The sequence below is a fragment of the Lycium barbarum genome, chromosome 7, assembly GCF_019175385.1.
Source record: "Lycium barbarum isolate Lr01 chromosome 7, ASM1917538v2, whole genome shotgun sequence".
Taxonomy (NCBI): Eukaryota; Viridiplantae; Streptophyta; class Magnoliopsida; order Solanales; family Solanaceae; genus Lycium; species Lycium barbarum.
Window position 1 is genome coordinate 121413514 of NC_083343.1, and position 6656 is coordinate 121420169.

Below are 6656 nucleotides of genomic sequence, written 5' to 3' on the forward strand. Positions count from 1 at the left end.
TAAATGGCTGGCCAGTAGTAGCCACACTCTAGCACCTTGGCTGCGGTTCTATTTCCACTGTGATGCCCACCAACCGGAGAATCATGACACGCCTTCAAAATATCCATCACCTCAGATTCAGCCACACATCTTCTGATCATATTGTCAGCACAAGTCCTGAATAAGTAAGGCTCATCCCAATAATACTGTCGGCAATCTCTCAAGAATTTCTTCTTTTGATATGCCTTCAAATCTTCAGGAACAATGCCAGTTACCAAATAATTGGCAATATCGGCATACCATGGAGCCACATCATTGGAGATGACCGAGACTCTTTCATCCGGAAAAGTGTCATCAATATCCAACACATCAATCGGTCTCCCTGGTGCTTCAAGTCTGGATAGATGGTCAGCTACTTGATTTTCTGATCCTTTTCGATCTTTGACTTCAAAGTCAAATTCCTATAGCAACAATACCTATCTAATCAACCGAGGCTTAGCATCCTTTTTAGCCATCAAGTAGCGCAAGGCAGCATGGTCAGTGTGAACCACTACCTTGGCACCCAACAAATAAGCCCGGAACTTTTCAAAGGCATAAACAATAGCAAGTAGTTCCTGCTCCGTGACTGTATAGTTTAGTTGAGCTCCATTTAATGTTTTGCTGGCATAATAAATTGGGTGCAAGATTTTGTTTAGCCGCTGACCAAGCACAGCGCCAATTGCGAGACCAATGGCATCACACATTAATTCAAAGGGCAGTGACCAATCCGGGGACACAACAATAGGTGCGTAGGTTAATTTCAGCTTCAACTCTTCGAAAGCCTTGATGCACTTCTCATCAAAATTTAATTTGGACTCTTTTTCCAAGAGTTTGCATATTGGGTTTGCAATTTTGGAGAAGTCATTGATAATTCTTCCGGCGTGTCTTAAGAAACTCCGAACTCCTTTTACTGAAATGGGTGGAGGGAGTTGTGAAATCACATCGATTTTAGCTTGATCAACCTCAATCCCTCTTTCGGAGATCTTATGGCCAAGGACAATTCCCTCCTTTACCATAAAATGACACTTTTCCCAGTTGAGCAAGAGGTTTGTCTCCTCACACCTTTGTAGCACCCGATCAAGATGGTCTAAACATTCATCGAATGAATCTCCCACCACAGAGAAGTCATCCATGAAGACTTCAAGAAAGTTTTCAACCATGTCAGAGAATATGGACATCATCCATCGTTGGAAGGTAGCTTGGGCATTGCAAAGACCAAATGACATCCGGCTGAAAGCGAATGTCCCATAGGGACAAGTGAAGGTAGTATTTTCTTGGTCTTCCAATGCAATGCTGATTTGGTTGTACCCTGAGTACCCATCCAAGAAACAATAATAAGACCTTCCAGCTAGCCGATCAAGCATTTGATCAATAAAAGGCATATGGAAGTGATCCTTGCAAGATGCGATATTCAACTTCCGGTAGTCCATACACACTCTCCAACCGGTGACAGTTCTTGTTGGAATCAACTCATTTTTAGAGTTAGGGACAACAGTGATGCCCCCTTTCTTCGGCACACACTGGACTAGACTTACCCACTGTTGGCAATCGGGTAAACCACCCCAGCATCTAGCCACTTAATAATCTCTTTCTTCACCACCTCTTGCATCGGTGAATTTAACCTTCTCTGATGCTCAACACTTGGTGAAATTTCCTCCTCCAACTGAATTCGGTGCTCACAAATTCCGGAGGGAATCCCCCGGATGTCTGCAATAGTCCATCCCAAAGCTCTCAAATGCTTCCTCAAGACTGCGATAAGTCTTTGAATTTGGCCCTCATTCAGAAGTGATGACACAATAATTGGGAGGGTAGCATTTGCTCCTAGAAACACATATTTAAGATGGGATGGAAGTTGCTTGAGTTCCAACTTTGGTGGCTCAATAATTGATGGTTTTGCTGGAGGGGTTGTTCGTTTCTCTAAATCAAGAGACAACGTTTTGGGCTCATAAGAGTAAGACCCCAAACCGGTGAGTGAATTCACTTTCTAAATATATCCCTCCATTTGTTCTGCATCAAAATTCACCAAGATGGCCGATAATGCTTCACCCAAGCATTCTTCCTCCATTTTGAATTCTACCGCTTTATCCACCACATCAACAGAGTTAATGACTGAAATACTTTGATAAAGACTAGGTAATTTCATGCCTTTGCTGGCGTGAAAAGTCACTTCCTCATCGTTCACCCAGAACTTGATTTTATTCTTTTCGGAATCCATAAGAGCCCTCCCTGTCGCAAGGAAAGATCTCCCCAGAATAATAGGAATTTCTTGATCAATAGCACAGTCAAGAATCACGAAATCTGCCGGCAGTAGGAATTCCCCGATTTGAACAAGCACATCATCAACTACCCCCACTGGCCTTTTTATAGATCTGTCAGCCATCTGCAACCTCATGGTAGTTGGCCTTGGCATCCCTAATCCCGATCTTTTGAAAATTTCCAGGCGCATAAGATTTATGCTAGCCTCGTTATCACATAAAGCCTTGGCAAAATCCTGCTGCCCTATAGTGCATGGAATTGTGAATGCTCCAGGATCTTCCATTTTTTGCACTGTGGTCTTGGAAAGAATAGTACTAACGCGATGAGTGATACCCACAGTGTCGTGTTTTAATGTCTTCTTCTTCTTTGTTAAGAGATCTTTCAAATACTTAGCAAAGCTAGGCATTTCTTGGACAACGTCCATGAAAGAAATGTTCATCGTCAACTACTTGAGTTGATCATAAAATCGCAAGCACTTGTCATCTTCTGTTTTCCTCACTAGCCTTTGAGGAAAAGGCGGTGAAGATTTGAACAATTGGCTCAAAGGGCGTAGAGCGCCAGAAAGTTTTGCTTTCCCTTTTTCCAGGTTTTCTCCGTGTGCCTTGAGATTATCAAGATTCTGCTCCTCTTCAGCTATAATTGGGACTTCCTCCTCTGTTTCTTCCTCCACAATATCATCAGATACATCAGGTTGTACCTCTTCTTCAACAACTGGCTCGAGATCAACCACCTTTTTGTTAGCACCTTGAAGTATTTTATCACTTCTGGTGCTAATAGCAGCTACATGCTCCACAGAGTTTACCCCACTACCTTTTGGATTTGGAACTGTATCACTTGGTAGTTGTCCACGTTGAGGAGTATGCACTTCTCTGGAAAGGTCTCTGAATTGCGATTCAAGCTTCTGAATGGAAGCTGAATGAGATAGTTGAACCTGAGACATTCCCTTGATTGTGCTCTCTGTTCTGTCCTGATTCATTAGCATTTTCTGCATCATACTTTTCAGTTTCGCAGAATCATTAGAAGTGTTGCCAGCAGAGTTACTGGCTGAACTGTCTCTCTACTGTTGGGAATTTGATGCTTGCCCCCTTTGTGGAATGTAGGGGTTCGAGCTCTTGTTGCCATAATTATTGTTGTTATAATTCCCTTGATTTGGATTTCCCTGATCATTTCTGCTATAATTGTTCCCTTGAAATTGTTGTTGAGGCTTTTGCCATGGGTGATGGCTTGGACCTTGATAATTTTGCCTTTGATAGCCCCCTTGCGAGTTGTTGATATAATTAGCATCTTCATACTGTTGTTGCCCATCTTGGTACATCCCTTCAGGGACTTGATACATGCCCTGTGGAAGAGGTGGTAACTCGTCAACAACATTTACCCCTTGTGCATTTTTTTCTGCCAACTTCTTTGATAATAGATCCACCGTGGTTTGCAATTGAGCAAAGGCATGATCTCTCTCATGGTTTTCTTTTGCGACGGCAGCTAATGATGGACTACCATAAGAGATGCTCTCACTATCAGTTGAATGCCAAGCTTGATTGTGGGTGGTGAGTTTATCAATCAAGTGGGCGATGGCGATAAATGACTTGTCCATGAAGCATCCTCTCGCGGAAATATTGACAGCAATCTGATTCATTGTGTCTAAGCCCTTGTAGAATTTCTCCGTGAGAATAGCATCCAGAAACCCGTGAGTTGGAGATTGAGCTAGATAATACTTGAACCGCTCCCATGCCGAATATAATTGTTCCCCCGGGAGCTGTTTGAACTCAAAGATTTTATCCCGAAGTTCAGCCTTTTTGCTCGGTGGGAACCACTTCTTCAGAAATGTGTTGGCCAGCTCGCTCCAAGTATGGATAGAATTGCTGGGAAGTTTTTCATACCATTCCCTTGCTTGGCCAGCCAAGGAATATTTGAAGACCCGTAATCGAAGTGCATCTACAGAAACAACACCTTGGGATTGTTGAGAACACACATGCAAGAAGTTCTTCAAATGTCGAAGTGGACAATCCTCCGAAGAATTTCGGAAATAACCTTCAAGTTTCAGAAGTTGATAGATAGAACTATCAATTTTGAAAGTAGCATTTCCAGTTCTAGGAGGAACCACAACAGAAGCATAGTCAGCTTCATTGATGAATTCCGCAAATATATTTTCATCTTCATCCTCTTCTGGTGCAGGTTGGTTCACTTGGAGACCACCTTGGTTTCCTTGATTCCGATTTTGTCTTCCTGCCATGTTCACCTGGTTCACCATAACAGCAAACGAGGTGTGATGGAATAGAAAAAGTTTTAAAGAAGAGTACACAACAATTAGTAATTTCTAAACCGTATTCCCCGGCAACGGCGCCAAAATTTGATACGCTCAAATTACACCTATTAATGGCGTAAAGCGGACGTTGTCAAATATAGTAACCCAAACAAGGTTGGGGTCGAATCCCACAGGGCATATGGAGAGAAAAGGATACTAATCGTATGCGTTACTAGTCTTTAAAGGCTTTAATCCTATTCCTGATAGTTTGAAATAATTGTTGAGTAATGTAATTGAATATTTTGACTTGAATTGTATTTAATACGAGAGAGAGACCAAGGTTGTGTTCCCCATTTTGATTAGATATTATGCTTCAGGTTTCAATGTGGTATATTTCTAATGGTTGTTCTAAGAATATGCACTTGATCTCTTAAGGACTTCCTAATGTTTCCCAACAGTTAGGCCGTATTTCTTCTTTATAATTTTTCCAAATATAAAAGAGTTGAAATCGAAGAGCGATCAATAATGCCAATTTAGACTTGTTCTTATCCCTAAGTTAGTCTATTAAACGAGGGTTAACGCCCCGAGTCATTGTTATTCAATCTTACCAATACTAACTCTCTTTTCCAAGAAAAGTTAGTATAATGGCTTAGGCTAATGCTTGCAATCATTACCTATCGCTAACGCACAAAGATAAAATAAATACTAACAACCATTATGCATATATCAATAGTAGAAACCCATTCACATAATACCCATCATGGGATCCACATCTTTAGTATTAAAATTAGCTACTCATCATTTTGGTTAACAAAGAAAGCTTAAAAGTTAACATAATATACTTACGATGCGAATACAATATGGAATGAAAGTGAAGTTGTTGCTTTAAATGCTCCAACCACTTCTAATATTCAAAGCCTAAAGTTAATGCTCCTAAGAAAAATCAGAATATCTGAATGAAAACCCTACTTTAAGTACTTATAGGGACAAAAATCGCGCCAAGTTTCTGGACAAAAACACCTTTACGCGGCATCGTTACGGACCGTAACACAGGTTACGGTCCGTCCTTTGGTCCGTCCTTTGTCAGCATGATGTCACGGCCAGTATGCGACGGACCGTAACACAGGTTACAGTCCGTATCTCCCAGCGGATCGTGGCTTCAGTCTTCAGTAGCCAATGCGTTATGCCACGACGTTACGACTCGTAACCTAAGTTACGGACCGTCCTTCTAGGGCGTAACCTGTGACACTACTTGACAACTTTCTGAAAATTTTCCTTAGCTTACGGTACACGTTACGATCCTACTTCATAGCGGCACGTATCCTCTCTAGTATGGATCACGTTACGGTCCGTAACATTTAGCTCCAAGTTGTCCGTTTTTCAGCATTTCATATCATTTCCGATCCTTATTCAACCAATCCTATAAAACACAAAAATAACATAAGAAACGATGTAAAAACACTTAAAAACAAGCAACACTCCTAGTTACAAAGGCATAAAATGTACCGAAATTCGCAGCACATCATTACCTCTTTACTTTCATTTCCCTTGCTTTTGAATTTGTGCTATTCCTAATCAGTGTTCCTATGTCCATTCTCAACTGCTACTGACCCTTTTTGTTTTCTTAGCAATGCAAAATTGTACCAAAACACTTCAATTTTAATTCTCCAACACATATTTATTTCACCGTGCAGTTTTATTTGTTCACTTCTGATTTTTCACGTTCTTTAAGAATTAATAAATGAAGTACTACCTTCGTCCCATACTACTTGACCACATTACTAAAAATATATGTCCAAATTACCTTTTTATTTACAAAACTAAGATAAAAATTATTAATTCTTTCTCATCTTACCCTTAGTATTAAATGTTCTTGAAAATAATCAATTTTGATTAGAATGTATTTATTGGAGAGTGATAGAGGTAAGATAGTAAAATATAAAATATATCTTTTATTTATGATTTCTTAAGGAGCGTGCAAAAGGGAAACTGGGCAAGTAATATGGGATGGAGTGAGTATATATTTTACCATAATATTCATATTTATTGATGTATAGTCTCAATAGCCTTGGAAAATGATTATAAAATAAGTAATTAATGTGAAGAGTAAAATTAATAATAAGAAGAAAAATTCCTTTTC

At 40.2% G+C, this 6656-nt stretch overlaps 1 non-coding gene across 1 annotated transcript; it reads left to right on the plus strand.

Moving 5' to 3' along the window:
- The first annotated feature begins 3953 nt into the window (after positions 1-3953).
- LOC132604779 (small nucleolar RNA R71) lies at positions 3954-4059 on the plus strand. The gene has a single exon (XR_009568879.1). It is a non-coding gene; the product is annotated as a small nucleolar RNA R71 (small nucleolar RNA).
- Positions 4060-6656: the final 2597 nt, after the last annotated feature.